This window comes from Eptatretus burgeri, chromosome 10, assembly GCF_056783735.1.
Source record: "Eptatretus burgeri isolate ZD-2024b chromosome 10, Ebu_testis_v1, whole genome shotgun sequence".
In the NCBI taxonomy this organism is placed as follows: Eukaryota; Metazoa; Chordata; class Myxini; order Myxiniformes; family Myxinidae; genus Eptatretus; species Eptatretus burgeri.
This window is the reverse complement of record NC_140970.1, coordinates 33,266,378-33,282,205: the sequence shown is the minus strand read 5'-3', so window position 1 is coordinate 33,282,205 and position 15,828 is coordinate 33,266,378. Positions and strand designations below refer to the sequence as shown.

The following is a 15,828-nucleotide window of genomic DNA, read 5'->3' as shown; positions in this document are numbered from 1 at the left end:
AATGCGTGAGGAAGACAGAGAATCTGATAGTGCTGGAAGGGATGACAGGTGGTCTTGAAACAGTATTCAGAGAATCAAACAAGTGCAGCAACAAAGATATTAGTGTAAAGATGATGTTTGGAAGTGAGAAAAAGATCCAGATTGTTGGAGCTATTTAGGAGCAGTGAGGAATGAGAGTGGGTTCAGAGATGAGTTGGCAAAGGTCATTGAGGATAGTGAAGGCTTTGGATTCAGTCCGAGCCTCATCAATTTGCAGTTAGAGTGGAAAAGCTGGAAGTTGTGGATGTTGAAATCATCCAAAATTATGACTTCAGAAGATGTTTGGGATTGTTGGATTTGCTCAATTCAGGAAGTGAGGTCGTCAAAGATCTGCATATAATTTTTAGAGTTGGGAGAACAGTCGAAGCAGCAAATGAATTTCTTGAAATTGAGGAGGGACACATTGAGCCAGATAAGTTGGAAAGTTCAAAACAGGGAAGGCAAATAACAGAGATATTGAAGGGTATGTAATATCCAGCTTTGGAGCAGAAACTATGATAGAGGATTATCGAGGGCACTGGAGGTGGGTCATGAAGATGGGTTCAGCAATCTGAGTCTCAGTAAGGAACAGAGCTGGTTTAGATGATTGCAGCAGATGGTGGGTCGGGTTGAGGTTGGAATGAAGACTTCGGATGTTGGCAAACAAGAGAGTGAATTGACCGAAGAAAAGTGAGGGTGCCACAGATGATTACCTTGTTGGCCAAGGACCATATAGGGTCACTGTGCACCCCAAACCCATCCTTCCACACCAAACCCGAACAAGATTGTATTTTTCGGAAGCCTTAAGATGTTCTGAGCATGAAATGAAATGTTAACATTAAAAGTATAGGGATGCACTAAATATTTGAGCCCTTTCAAGGAAGGTACCATAAAAATAGCACCACACATCCTGGAGCTCACCTGGATCAGGAGCAACAGTCACTCAAAACCCCTTTGACCCCCTTAGACCCTGGATATTTTTTTAATGCCATGAACAAACTTCAGTGCATCACGGGTGATGAAGCTTGTGGTCAAGGTCTAGTTTCAAAAAAAGTTTTGGAGAAGAGAGCTAATACCTATTTTGAGGGGTCAAACCCTCTACACCCCACCCCCACCCCAATAAACCCCTTTAATGAGCGCAGATTTTGATGCAGACAATACACATTCGTTAAGAATCAGAGGTGAAGATTGTGGTCAAGTTTCATAAAAATTGTGTGTTTGATTGAAGCAATTATGACGAAAGTGTTTACGAACTGACTGACTCATTCACTCATTCACTCACTCGACTCTGGACACTGCTCAATCACATAAACTCACCAGACAAAAGTACAGGTCAGGCCAGGTATGGGAACATGCGTCGGAGCAGCGCGTTGCTGCATCCACTCTCCGCCGGTACTCCAGGGGACTCCTTCTGGCCATCCCCCAGGCAGATGCCTGGCCCATCCCCATCTCCTTGAGATGCTGATCAACCTGCTGCAACCACAAGGCACGTGGTCGGCCCATTGGCCTCCTCCACTCATGAGGCTCCCTCGCTGAGAGAATCTGGTGAGCAGGATCAGCGTCAGCAAAATGAGCCACGTGCACATACAGCCGCAGCTGATGCTCACAGACTATGCAGGTAACAAATCTTATTTGAGTCTCTCTCAGCAACCACTTGTTGGACACAAGTCTGACCAGCGATAGCCAAGGATGCTCTGATGAGACATGTTACCAAAGGAATTAAGTCTCATCTCAGATCCCTGGTCAGAGTTCAAGTCTCAGATCCATAAAGTAAGACTGGAAGCACCAAGGACCTGAAGACTTTGACTTTCGTCCCACAGGTACCAGCAACACTCCACCCCATGATCCAGTGAATCCATGACTCCCCAGGCCCGACCCTGATGTCTGTTGACCTCTGGCTCACAGCCAGCAGAGACATGAATATCACTGACAAGATAATGAATCTCTCCGTAAGATCAACATCCTCACCACAAACAGGTACAGACAAGACAGCAGCATCCAATATGTCATTGAAAGCCTGGATCTTATTTTTGACCCAGGAAACCCGTAATCCCAGCGGCTCGGACTCCTCATTCAGCACCTCGAAAGCCACGAAAAGGATAATTAGTCTCCACAAAGATGACTGCATCATCTGCGAAAGCAAAGCCAGAGATCGTGACATTCCCAAACGATGCAACGCAGCTTCATCTCTCCGAAATCCTCCCCAGAATCCAGTCGATACTGTAGTGTATGGGCGGAGCCCCGAGTCACGGATGGTGGTGGTCACCTGGTTATGGCTTTCATATGTCCCGACTCGCCTGCTAGGGACTTGTAGCACCAGTTAGCAGCATGTGGTATCATTAGTAGCGGCTCGTAGGTCGTGTGCCTGTACGGTGCATCGAGTGCGTACTAAAGCGGAGTTACGGGCATCCTACGCCAACCCTCTCGCTCGAGGCAATAAAGTGGAGTTGTGTTACCCTCTGGCTCGTGTCTGCCTGTTCGCACCTTGGCCACGACACTACAGTTTGGCGACAAGCATGATTCGGATCGACGTGTGCAGAGTGCCTGTTTTCCTCAGCATTGACTTTGAGTCGTTGCTGGGACAATTGGATTGTTGGGCGCACGGAGCGCTGGGAAAATCAGTGCAGCTCGCGCGGTACGAGTTCGATCACCTGGTGTGGAGCCCAGGGAAGCGCATCGCGAGTTTCGCCGAGCGGGTGAGACATCTCGCCGTCGCCTGCAAATTCACGTCGAGTGAACAGCAGGCCAGGCTCGAAGATCGTTTTATTTCTGGTTTGCAAGAGTCGGAAATGGTTTCTGCAATGCCACGGCTAAAGGACGAGGACATTACATTTAACTCAGAAGCGGCGTCGGCCGTCGCACAGACTCTGAGGGATGTCTGGGCCCTCGATGGCCAGAGCATGACAGGTGATCTGGAGGTCCGCGCGGTGTACCAAGCGCCCACGGCCGCACGCACAGTCTTCGGTGCGGGTCGTGGCCAAACGTTGCAACGCGGCCGGTCGGAGGACGATCTGAACACTCAGGGACATCTACGGCGTGTGTGCCAAGTGTCATTGGCCACCATAACGGTCATGGATGGCGATGTGCGAAGCGACCCCAGCGACACGGGGCGAGACCTACAGCTGGTACGATGTTTTGTGCATGACGTACGCTTTTACGTCCTGGGTCGAGACCTGCCGCCTGTGCGAGGTTTTGTAAATGGTGCATCGATCGTGTTTAAAGTTGATACCGGGGCCGCAGTGTCAATCATGGGCGAACAGACCGCTCATGAACTCCGCGGTCTTCACCTGGTCAGGGCGACCTTCTCGCTGCACACGTATACCGGTGAAGCGCAACCAGCGGTTGGCAGGGCACACGTCTTGGTCGCCCATCGAGGTCAGTGGGTCGAGCTCTCGCTGTTCGTGGGGCGAGGGGAAGGCCCCGCCCTTTTGGGTCGGAGCTGGTTGGCCCGCATTCAACTAGACGGGACGGCGCCAGTCATTCACCTTGGATGTCCCATGCCAAGCCGATTATATGGTCGGTGGGAGGAGGTTCCTCTTGCGGAGTTTGTACCTCCAGGTGCGCCTGTGTCTCCTTCGGGCCCCGTACCTCCGTTTGGGCCCGGGCCTCCCTCGAGACCCGAGGGCGAGGTCCCGGTGGCAGGGGCCATGGCGATGCAACATTGGTGTCCGTTCATTGCTTCCTGCGACTATGATATACGGTTCCGGAGCAACGGGGAGCCTGCCAGCTGCGACGGGCTCTCGCACTTGCGTGGCGCGGAGGGTCCACCTTCGTCAGGATCAATCAGCCGGGTTGATGTGTTGGCACTGGGCCAGGTCACCGCCAAGCAGGTCGCGGTGGAGTCGGCTCATAATACAGTGCACGCCCATGACGTTCAGGCGATTTCAACGGGGGATTGGAGCGAGCCGGTCGCATTCAAGAAGTCCGCGGAACGTGATCATCGACGGTGTCCTCTTCGATGTTCCGATGAGGACCTGCACGCAAGTCTCCTCAACGTCGTGACATCCAAGAGGCTTGCTCGCAGCGTGGTTCATGATTTGTTAATTGTTGTGTGTTCGATTCTCGCGGCACGAGTGATTAACTTGGCGTTATAAAAGCAAATGCCGACAGTCCGCGTGTGAGCAGAATGTGTTTGATTGGAATCGATGCTTTCTTTGATGTGAAGAACTTGCGGACGATCGTTGCAAATAAAGAGGTCTTCCAGATCCCGGTCTTCGATGACAGTCCGCAGTTCGCTGCAACCTCATGTGTTAACATTATACTGTGGGAACGCGCTGTACGTAAAGAGAAGTTTGCATCTGCGCAGACGATGTTTTTGCTGTTGTATGACACTGCTGTGCATCCAGTCAACGCTGATCGTCTGTATGGACGTGCGTTGAGGTCTCGGCTGGATTTGCTGCGACCTAAGGGGTCGGTGGCAGGGGCGGTGTTGCGCCCGGCGTTGGTGCGTGATTTTGGTGTGGGACAGCTGGTAATGGAGCCGGCTAATTGCCTGGTTCGGGTTGATGGTGGGGAGCCGGGGCAGGTTCGCTATTCAGCGTCACCCCCACCCCTGATATTGCCAAGGTCAGACGTGCCTGGCGCCATGGAGCGCAAACCTCTGGTCTCGCCAAGGTCAGCCACGCTGGCGCCCGCGGAGCTTGCAGACTCGGGGTGTTCACCTGATTCGGTCCTGTCTGAGGGAGATGTGCCAACTTGTCGACCAGGGGCATTTGATGGTGCCGGGGGAGGTTCGCCTGGGGTGTCACCTCGACCTCGCCGGAGCATGGGCCGCCTGGGGCGCTTCTGCTGCATAGTTATACTGTGCTCCCAAACTTCCCTCTTTATATCTTTAAAACGGCCATTGTTATTATGGTCTGCAAACATCATTGGCTTCATCGTGCAACTCAGTACTCGAGCACCAGTCTACTGCATTTGGGATTCAACTCACTCACACCAACACAGTATTTGATGTGATGGGGATAGAAGGGTGTATTATGTGCCAGATTAAAACAACGGCATTGTTGTTACAGGTTGTGCAGATGAAGCACGTTTTTCCTTTGTGCCATCTCATCTGGGTTTGATTCTCAGCCCGACCATCATCCCAGGGTTGGATCAAGCGACGTGGTACTTGGAGGATTTTGCATGATTGACGTCGTTTTGTTCCTCTGCTTTTTGTGTGTTAGTCTTCTTTGCCAATTATGCTTGTCATTATAATTGTCGTTTTATAATCATACTTTTAGGAGGGAGGAGTGTAGTGTATGGGCGGAGCCCCGAGTCACGGATGGTGGTGGTCACGTGGTTATGGCTTCATATGTCCCGACTCGCCAGCTAGGGACTTGTAGCACCAGTTAGCAGCATGTGGTATCGTTAGTAGTGGCTTGTAGGTCGTGTGCCTGTACGATGCATCGAGTGCTTACTAAAGCGGAGTTACGGGCATCCTACGCCCACCCTCTCGCTCGACGCAATAAAGCGGAGTTGTGTTACCCTCCGGCTTGTGTCTGCCTGTTCGCACCTTGGCCACGACACCACAGATACAAGTGCTGAAAAGTGAGAGGGGCCAGTACACACCCCTGAGGAACTCCACTAACAACTGGAAATAATTCATAGATGGTATCACCACATCTCACAGCACTCTCAGTTCCAGAGTGGAGTTCAGATATCAGATTGATCAGTTTTGGTGGCACCCCACAAAGACCAAGAATCCTCCAGATGGCATCCCGATACACTGAATCAAACGGTTTACAGAGATAAACATTGGCTGCAAGCACCCCTTGCCGAAATGCTCGGCTGCATTTATTGAGGACCCAAAGGGCAAGGATACGGTCAATCTTTGACCTCTTAGTTGTAAAGCGTGAAAGCTCTGGACGCTGGTGCTCAAGCAGATGGTGGCGAACCCTATCAAGAATTATCCGAGCAAAGACCTTGCCCGGCACTGAGAACAGTGTCACACCTCGATAGTTGTTGCAGTCTTGGCGATCACCCTTCCCTTTCCAGAAAAGGACAACAAGGCCCGTCTTCCAGACAGTTGGGATGATGCCTGTGTTCCAGGCAGAGCAGAGAACTCTATGCAATGACACGAGTACAGCATTTCCACCAGCCTTGAGAAGTTCAGCATGGATGCCACAGATCCCAGGAGCTTTACCCCTTTTCAACCGGTTCACCGCAGCCTGTGTTTTCACAAACAAAAGTGGACCACAGTTGATTGGAGGGTCAGCAATAGGGATTGTAACACCCCTGACATCAAACTCGACGGCTTGTGGATCAGCCTGATACAGCTGCTCAAAGTAACTGGCCCAGCGGGATTTCACTTCAGACTCTTCTGTCAAGAGCTCACCACCCTCTACTCTGACTGCAGTACACCGAGGGACGGGCTTGGAGGAACGCAATGTGTGAATTCCCCTGTAAGCAGGACGAGAATCACTTGACCACAGGTGATGCTCTACCCCTCACAGATTCCTTGCACAAAGTCCACCCTTCATACACATACAGTTTTACGCCTCAGCTCCCTGAACAACTCAACTTTGCCATTCAGCCTGGCCCCGTGACTCCGTTCAATGGTGTCTAGTGTCCCTTGAGAGACAAAATTATTCTTCACCCTCCAGCGAGTTCCAAGATATCTCCCAGCAATATCAAGGATGGTGGTCTTGAAGGCACTCCACAACTCTTCAGGATCTCCCAAAGCATCCAGACCTCCCAAATCTTCACTCAGCCTGTTCGCAAACTTCTCAGCTACCTTCTCATCCTTGAATTTGCCAACATCCAGCCTAGGCTGGGATGGTACCACTCTCCTGGATTTAAGCTGCAATTTCAGAGTTGCTACAACAAGCCTGTCATCAGTATTGAGGAACTAAGCACTCCGGTAGATGCTGCAGTTTTGGATCATCCTCCAGTGTCATCAACAAGCACATGGTCAGTATCCTTTGCTACACCACCAGCATTGGAATACCAAGTCCAGCAATGAGCCTGTGGGTGCTGAAACCATGAACCTTAGTCCATGATCTCTTGCAAAGTCAAGGAACTTAGTGCTATTCTGGATCACAGTTCCACATCCATGGGGACCAAGATATGTCTCATAACCATTCCTATCAGTTCCATTTGATGCATTGAAATCCCCCAAGACGAGAAGAGTATCTCCTGAAGGGGCACTGATCAACCATAGACTAGGGCATGGCATACAATGCATCCTTCACGGTGAGATCACTCGCCTCAGTTGGAGCATAGACAGAGACCAGGGAAATGACATCCAAGGAGTGACGAATCCTTAGTCTCATGATATGCTCATTGACCGGTGTTAAATCAATTATCATTGGAGTCAGGTTATTGGACACAGCTACAGCAACTCCTTGAGTATGGTAACCATCAGAGCGACCAGACCAAGAGTAGGTATAACCACCGCCATGATCTCACCGCAATCCGGTCTCCGAACCTCAGAGAGTGCTGCAATACCGATGTCCAAACACTTGAGCTCAGATGATAACAGAGACAGGTGATCATCCTCTCTTAGAGATTGGACATTCCAAGCACCCACCCGAAGAGACCGCCTCAGGTTAACCCAAGGAGACCGCCGTCTGGTGGACGACACCTCAGCACCACCCCGACAAACACTACCGCAATCTGACCCGGAAAGGTTACCCCATGGTTTCCCTCCTGTCATCAAGGATTGGGGGTCCTAAAGGCTTTGCGGTGAGCTGTAATCCGGTGAGCTGCCCTGCGAAGGGAAGCTGCACAGGAGGTACTCCCACAGAGTGGGTTTTCAGATTTTTTTATGCTTCTGGAATGTTTTGCGGAATGAAGGGTTTTACGGTGGCCGGAGTGCAAATCCTTCCCCCAACCTCCTAATAAGAAGTAACCCAACTGCAGGAGGACGTCCGCAGACACATTTGGGCATGAGATAAGGATGGCCGTTGGCTCACAAGGAGCTCCTCCACCCTTTGACAGGTTTTGTTCCTCATCCTGCTGGGTGAAGTTCTGCCTGCCTGCATAATGCCTGATGTCCTGAGAGTCTTGGATCCTCGGGTCCTGAGTTCAAATCCCGCTTAGCTGTTGAATTAATACCAGGTGCGGTTAACTCGGCTTGTCATCCTTCTGAGGTCGGCAAAATGAGTGCCAGCATTGTGGTATACTGTGTCAGAGTGGTGACCTGTCCAGGATTGTGCCCAATAGCCAAGGAGACTGTTTCGGAAGCACCAACGCTCAGCACAGAGTATGGTCCCAATCTCCAATCTCCTGCTGCTGGATGTCCATATCATACACCTTCCTCACCAAGAAACTTGGTGGGGGAGACGGTTTAGTCGTCGACAACCTGACCATAGAACAGGTTCGTACAGGTTTACGGAGGAACCTGTAGCAAGTCACAGATCTAATCTGACCTCACCTGAGACGAAAGCACAGGTGAGCTAATAATGAGAACCGCAGTTCTGTGTCAAACGTAAGTTCTGAAACAGAGTAAAAATGCTTTTTAGGAATCCAAAAATGATTGAATGCTCTACATTCATCCAATAGTGTGACATTTTGATACCACAGAGATTTTGGAAGCAATCAAATGAGCCAAGTGTGCATTGACAACCTTGGCAATGGGTTTGATAATTGGTCGGGTTGGCACCATGCCTGTTCCACCAACTGTGGAATTAGCAATAAACATTTATTGCTGCACATCAGACTTCAACTGACATTATTTTGATTGATGTTTGAGAGGAACATGAGGTTTGTGTGGAATAATATGAGTTCCCTTGCAAAGAACTTCAATGCAGGAGGGGGCCCATTAGGACAATCAAAGCCTGCGCTATGGTTTGCCAACTTATGGCTGTTTGACCATGCCCTATAGTTTTTGAATGCTGAGTGTCAAACAAGGAAGCACACATACCATTTTTAAAGTCTTTGCAACAACTCGGCCGGGGTTCGCTCAGCGCACCTCCCAGATTCAGAGTGGATGCTCTAACCATTAAGCCACCGAGATTGATCAGAACTAATGATCAGGAAATGAATAATGAAACGGAAGACCAACAAGGAACCCAAATAAGTAAAGAAGTAAAGAACAAAGATGGAGTCATCAGCAGGAACCTGGATAGGATTCGGGTTTCAGCCGCTACTCCACAACCCTCAAACTCATCCAGGTGCAGCCAAGTGAGACTTACAGAAAAAAATTTCTGCAACAATTCACTTATCCTTAGAGATAGATAATGAAAGAGAGGAATAAAGAGGAAAAAGTAAGAATTAGAATGATTAAAAAGAATTGTGAAAAAAAAAATTAGAAAATAAAAAGTGTGAAAGGAACATAGAACAAAGATGTCGGGAAGACCCTGGACAGATATATATATATATATATATATATATATATATATATATATATATATATATATATATATATATATATATATATATATATATATATATATATATATATATATATATATATATATTCAGTAGTTACTCCCAAGGCTCAAATGCAGCAACATGTACAAGCTACCAGAGATCCATCAATGGGAAAGCACAGTCAACACAGGATCAGGATATGGTACAAACATAATGAAACAGAAGACCAAGAAGGAACCCAAAGAAGTAAAGAGCAAAGATGGAGTCATCAGGAGGAACCTGGATAGGATTCGGGTTTCAGCCGCTACTCCCCGACCTTCAAACCCATCCAGGCGCAACCAAGTTAGCCAGCAAAATAAGAATGTTAATTTTTTGGTTCAAAAGTAGGGATTGCACTGACGCAAACAAGTCATAGGACATCTGTACTGTTCCTAGTTAAAACTCTTTCTGTCTGCTCACATCTCATTTGTCTACTCGTCCCCTCTGTTTCCTTGCCGTGCCTGTATGCCCCTAATTATTATTGCTGTCAAATTGGTAGTGCTGTTGCCAATTCACTCCTTGTACGCCAGTTTCCTTCTTCTCCATTGTTGATAGGTCGGCCTCTCGATCATAAAATGTTCTGTGAGCATCAAACTCCATTTATAAAGACAGTTTACTTTTTGATTGAACAGTTTAAGAGCCAAAAAAAGATTCACAATTTAGGATGTTGGAGCTTCATGTTTGCATTGAAACAGCCAAGTGTATTAAATTGAAATCAAACCTTTTTATCACAAAGAAAACTTGGATCACAAGCTCATTAGAGGCAATGACAATAGGTTTAAATTGATTTGAGCTATATTTTTCTCGGCAACTTGCAAAATGAAGCAGAATTGGCAAATGTGAATACACATCTCAAAACGTGAATATCTTTATAATAATAATACCACTACTACTACGATTATTTATTCCCACTTTGTTGTGGGGTAGGCCAGGGAACCTTTTTGGTCCAGGTTTTTCAAAAACAGGCTGGCCACACCTCAAATTCAGCAGATGATGGGAGGAATTTCCAATTTGGCCATGGTGTCGGTGATATCTCTCCAACACTTTCATCACTCATTGCTCCATTCTAAGTTCATTTTCATGTGTGTGTGTGTGTGTGTGTGTGTGTGTGTGTGTGTGTGTGTGTGTGTGTGTGTGTGTGTGTGTGTGTGTGTGTGTGTGTGTGTGTGTGTGTATTCGGTGATTTTTCATTACTCATCACTCTATTCTTAGTTCAAGCCCCGCTGGCCACTGAACCGGGACCAGAGGGTTGACTCAGCCTGTTATCCTTCCGAGGTCGGCGAAATGAGTACCAGTGCAGCCGCCAAAAGGCCGGAAGGAGGGAAGGGGGTATTGACAGATTTATTAAATCTGGTATTGGTGTGGTGCAGGAATGATGGGCTGAATGGCCTCCTCCTGCGCATAATTTCCTTGTAAAAAACAAACAAAACAAAAAAAAACCCCACTTCGCTAAACGACCAGTGCTTGAAGAGATGGGACTTCTGCCTTATCATACTTGTGATGGATGACGCATACATTGATGCAACACACTGCATTTTAAACACCAAAGTGACAGTTAAAAGGTTGGCTGATATCCCAGGCTATAAAGATCAAAGACAGGATAGCCTCGAGGAATGTGTACTATCAGTTCTTTTGTCAAGAAACACACAGTACAGTGTCAAATATAAAATTTCACTGCAACCTGCTTCAAGTGTCCACTGAGATAACACAAGGAATAAGGAATGAAGAGCAAAACGAATTGATCAATGGTAAAAAAACAGTCATAATTAAATCCCAATCCACAAGAAAAAAGAAACATTTTTTTTTAAGTTGTAAAAAAGTAGAGGGATGAAATCTCAAAAAAAAACCAGAAACAAACAGGGTAGAAATGACACCACATTACAATTCCACAATGTGAAACCACAATCCTCTTATGGATTACCATCATGACATCTTTTGACATTTTACTTTTGTTGTGGGATTGTGATGGAACAACGTCAAAAGATATTGTGATGCTAAACCAGAAGAGGATTGTAGTGTCGAATTGTGGCATCATCATGATTTGTTATTCTTCTTTGTTCTTCTTCTTCATTCTTATAATTCATCCATCACAATCCGACACAATATAAAACATCAAAAGATGTTGTGAAGGTAATTCATTAGAGGATTGTGGCGTCATATTGTGGGATCGTAATGTGGTGTCATTCCGACCTTGTTTGGTTGTTCTTTTTTTAGATTTCATCACTCGATGTTTACATATTTTTTTAATGTTTTTTTCTTCTTGTTTCTGCAATTTTTTAAAAGTATTTTAAAATGCTTCATGTTTTAAATATTTTGTTACTAGCAAATACAACCTGTCACTTTGCTGACGGGGGGAGGGGGTGGGTTGAGAGAGGAAGCAGGAGGGAGGGGAGAGCTATGCCTCACCAAATGTTGCTATACCGCAGGAGGGGATGGGATGCCGGGGGGGAAGAGAGAGAGAGAGAGAGAGAGAGAGAGAGAGAGAGAGAGAGAGAGAGAGAGAGAGAGAGAGAGAGAGAGAGAGAGAGAGAGAGAGAGAGAGAGAGAGAGAGAGAGAGAGAGAGAGAGAGAGAGAGAGAGAGAGAGAGAGAGAGAGAGAGAGAGAGAGAGAGAGAGAGAGAGAGAGAGAGAGAGAGAGAGAGAGAGAGAGAGAGAGAGAGAGAGAGAGAGAGAGAGAGAGAGAGAGAGAGAGAGAGAGAGAGAGGGGGGGGGGAGAGAGAGAGAGAGAGAGGGAGAGAGGGGGGGGAGAGAGAGAGAGAGAGAGAGAGAACGAAAAAAAAATAAAACGAAGAGAAAGGTGACGGGTGGAGGTTGGGTTAGTAAAGGGATTGATGTGTTATGGTTCATAAACGAACACACACGCACAAAAATAAACTCATGTCAAAACAGCTGTACACACAATGACACAACAGAGTTTATAATGTAATCCGCTGGCATATCTGCAAAAACGTTGATATCCCAGTTTCAGAAAATTTGTGACAACATTAACCAAAAGTAATCACTGAAAACATATTTTCAAACATCTTTCTACATCTTTGTAAGCTCAAGTCTGAACTTTCAAACCTCTCTCCCTCCTCAAAATCCTGGTGGCATCTAATCAAATCTGTTTCTGGTGTTTGTTCAGCCTCCTTACCTACCTTACCTCAAATGGCCGCACTGCTGATACCACAAGTGAAAACACTGAATGCCTAAACTTGTTTTGCAGCTAAATCTTGTGTCCAAAACCCATCGCTTTCTCTACCCACCTTACCCAGTCGCACCCAACTATCCCTGGACTCTGTGTCCTTTTCTCCTGACAAGGTGGAGAGCTTGCTGTCAAACCTCGACTCAGACTCTGCAGCCGATCCAGACGGCATCAGCCCACGTGTCCTAAAAACCTGCTCTTCTGCTCTTGCTCACCCTCTCTCTGTTCTATACACCCTCTCGTTTGCTCAAGGTCATCTGCCATCTGCTTGGAAATCAGCAAACATCACTGCCCTGCATAAAAAGGTGCAAAACAGATAACTGAAACTACAGACCAATCAGCCTTCTGCCAATCATCAGCAAGGTTATGGAATCCATCATCGCTTCAGAGATCCTTCCTCTTCTCCAATGGCTTGATTTCCGATCTTCAATTTGGTTTCAGGTCAGGTCATTCTACCCTGGATATGCTGCTTCTGCTCTCCCAACAATGGATGGAGGTCCTCAATGCCAAACATGAAGTCAGACCCATATTCCAAGAAATATCACGTGCTTTTGACACGGTCTGGCACCCTGCCCTACTCATCAAATTCTCTTCTTATGGTATCCAAGGCTATCTCCACTCATGGCTCACAGACTTCCTCTCCTGTCGCAGTCAATGTGTGGCCCTAAATGGAGTTCTTTAATCCCCTCTTCCTGTCCAGGCTGGAGTTCCTCAAGGTAACGTTCTGGGCCCTGTTCTTTGCTGGTTTTCATCAATGATCTCTCCGACCCTGGAAAAACCTCTTTATCTCTTTGCTGATGAATCCACCCTCTGCCGTACCATCTGTCTTCCCTCAGACCAGCAAGCAGCAGCTTTTTCACTCACTGGTGATCTGTGTAAAATCACAAACTGGTCCAACACGTGGAACATATCTTTCAATCCAGACAAATCTCACACTCTCACTATGTCTCTCCGAAAAGACCATTTAGAACCCCCCCCCCATCCACTTTCTCAACAATCCTCTGGAAGAAGTCCTATTTTTCAAGCTTCTGGGTCTCACTATCTGCCACGATGTTTCCTGGGAAAGCCACATTTCAAACCTCGCCTCCAAAGCTAGTCGCTGACTGGGAATCCTCCATCGTGCAAAGTCCTTCCTCGGCCCACCTGAGCTCGACCACTTACAAAGCTTTCATCCAGAGCCTTGTGGAGTACTGCTCTCCCCTCTGGGCTGGTGCTCCTGCCTCCCACCTTTCTCAGCTTCACACCGTGGAAACAAAGGCATTTCGGATCATTGCTATCTTCCGCAATGAGGCTGAGTCTTTGGCCCTCTCACTCTCTCATCGCAGGTTGGTCGGTGGTCCTTCTGTCTTCGACCATCTCCTCTCCAGCCTCGCCCCCCCCCCCTGCTCTCTCTGCGATTTTTCGCCACCACATTTCCACAGGGCGCTCAAGGTCCACTAAAAACCCCCTTCTGGTAAAACTACCAAAATCACGAATCACTGCTCACCTTCACTCTTTCATTCCTCTTTTTTTTACCACATTTGGAATAAACTCTCTCACTCCATTCTTCCCTCCAGGCCTTCAAAACAGCTGTTCACCACCACCTCTTATCAACCCCCATCCAAATCCTCGATCTATTCTACCTCCGATAATCCACCCAGCCCACCTCCTTCAATTCCCTGCTTTCCTTCCTGAAAGTCCCTGTAATGTCCATCTTGTATTCCCCATATTCTCCGCCCCATCCCTCTCCCTTCCACAGATCTCCTAATGTCTCTGTTCCCCACTGTTTTGTCCTTCCCACTCCCACCCCTCTTGTCTCATGCCCCCCTTGCTGTGCGTTGTGTGTTCGCTCTCATACGAGCCTCGACAGGGTATACATGAAAAAACAAAAAAAACCATGGAAGTACCCACCGCTCACGTACGACCTAATGATCCCATCGAGCGTGAACATCGAAAACAAAGCGTTGCGACCAGACATCATACTTAGGTACAAAAAAAGAGAAGAAGACATTGCTGATTGAAGTGTTAATACCAGTGATGTTTGGACTAAACGATACAGAAATCAAGAAAATGACCAAACACCAAGACCTCAAGAATGAAGTGATAAGATCCTAGAAGCTAAAGAATGCCAAGGTTGTACCAGTGATAGCTCGACCTATAGGAATGATGACAAAGAACCTCACAGAGATATTAAACATAGGGGCAATACCCCTGGGTGCGCACCTGGTTGTGGCTGGATAAGATAAGCAGGCAACCACTGGTAGGCATGGAGGACCCACAAAATATGTAACGGAGAAGAAGGTAAATACCTATGGATTTTCTTTTTTTTAATGCCATGAACAAACCTTGGTACTTCATGGGTGATAAAGGTTGTGGTCAGGTTTCATCGAAATTGTGTGTGTGGTTTCAGAAAAGAAAGCAACTACATATTGACATTAGAAAAGAAAACAATAATTGACTTCAGCTGTTGGGAAGGTGTTGGAGACATTAATTAAGGACCAGATGAGGAACCATTTAAATAAATACAAACCAATTAAAGGTATTTCCTGTCGAACTAATTTTTTAGAGTTCTAAAAGCAGTGTCTGATTGGGTGGATGAGGGAAAGACAGTGGACATAGTATATCTAGACTTTAAGAAGGCATTTGATAAGGTACCACATCGGAGGTTGTTAGCCAAAGTGAGGGTTTGTGGAGTGACTGGTCAGGTAGCTAATTGGATTGCAAACTGGCTTAGTGATAGGAAGCAAAAAGGGGCTGTGAGTGGGAGGATGTCTTGCTGGGAGGATGTAAGTAGTGGGGTACTTCCTGGATCAGTACTCAGACCATTACTATTCATTATTTACATCAACGATTTGGATAATGGGGTGAAGAGTAAGCTTTCCAAATTTGCAGATGACACAAAGCTTGGAGGTAAGGTGGATAGCAGAGGGGGTGGTGATCAGATACAGAAAGTACTTATACTTGCATAGATTGGGCAAAAGATTGGCAGATGCAATTTAACTGGAGCAAGTGTAAGGTGTTGGGGATGGGAAAGAACAAAGAGAAATTACAGGATGCAAGGGATAATTTGGTTGAGTGTCACACAGCAGAAGGATCTAGGGGTGTTAATAGATATGGGAGGTGAGCAGGCAGCACAGTGCCAAGCAGCTACAGGTAAACAAATAGGGTTTTAGGTTGTATTCGGAGGGGGATCATTTATCAATCAAGAGGTGGTGTTAACATTGTACAGGAATTTAGTGAGGGACACATCTGGAATATTGTGTGCAGTTTTGGTCACCACTACTCAGTAAGGACATAGATGCCACAGAGAGGGT

General features: G+C 47.0%; 1 protein-coding gene across 8 annotated transcripts in view; it reads right to left on the bottom strand.

The window, feature by feature from the left end:
* Nucleotides 1-15,828, bottom strand: part of LOC147018264 (kazrin-like) — a 497,988-nt gene that overhangs the window by 183,918 nt on the left and 298,242 nt on the right. The window lies entirely within an intron of this gene.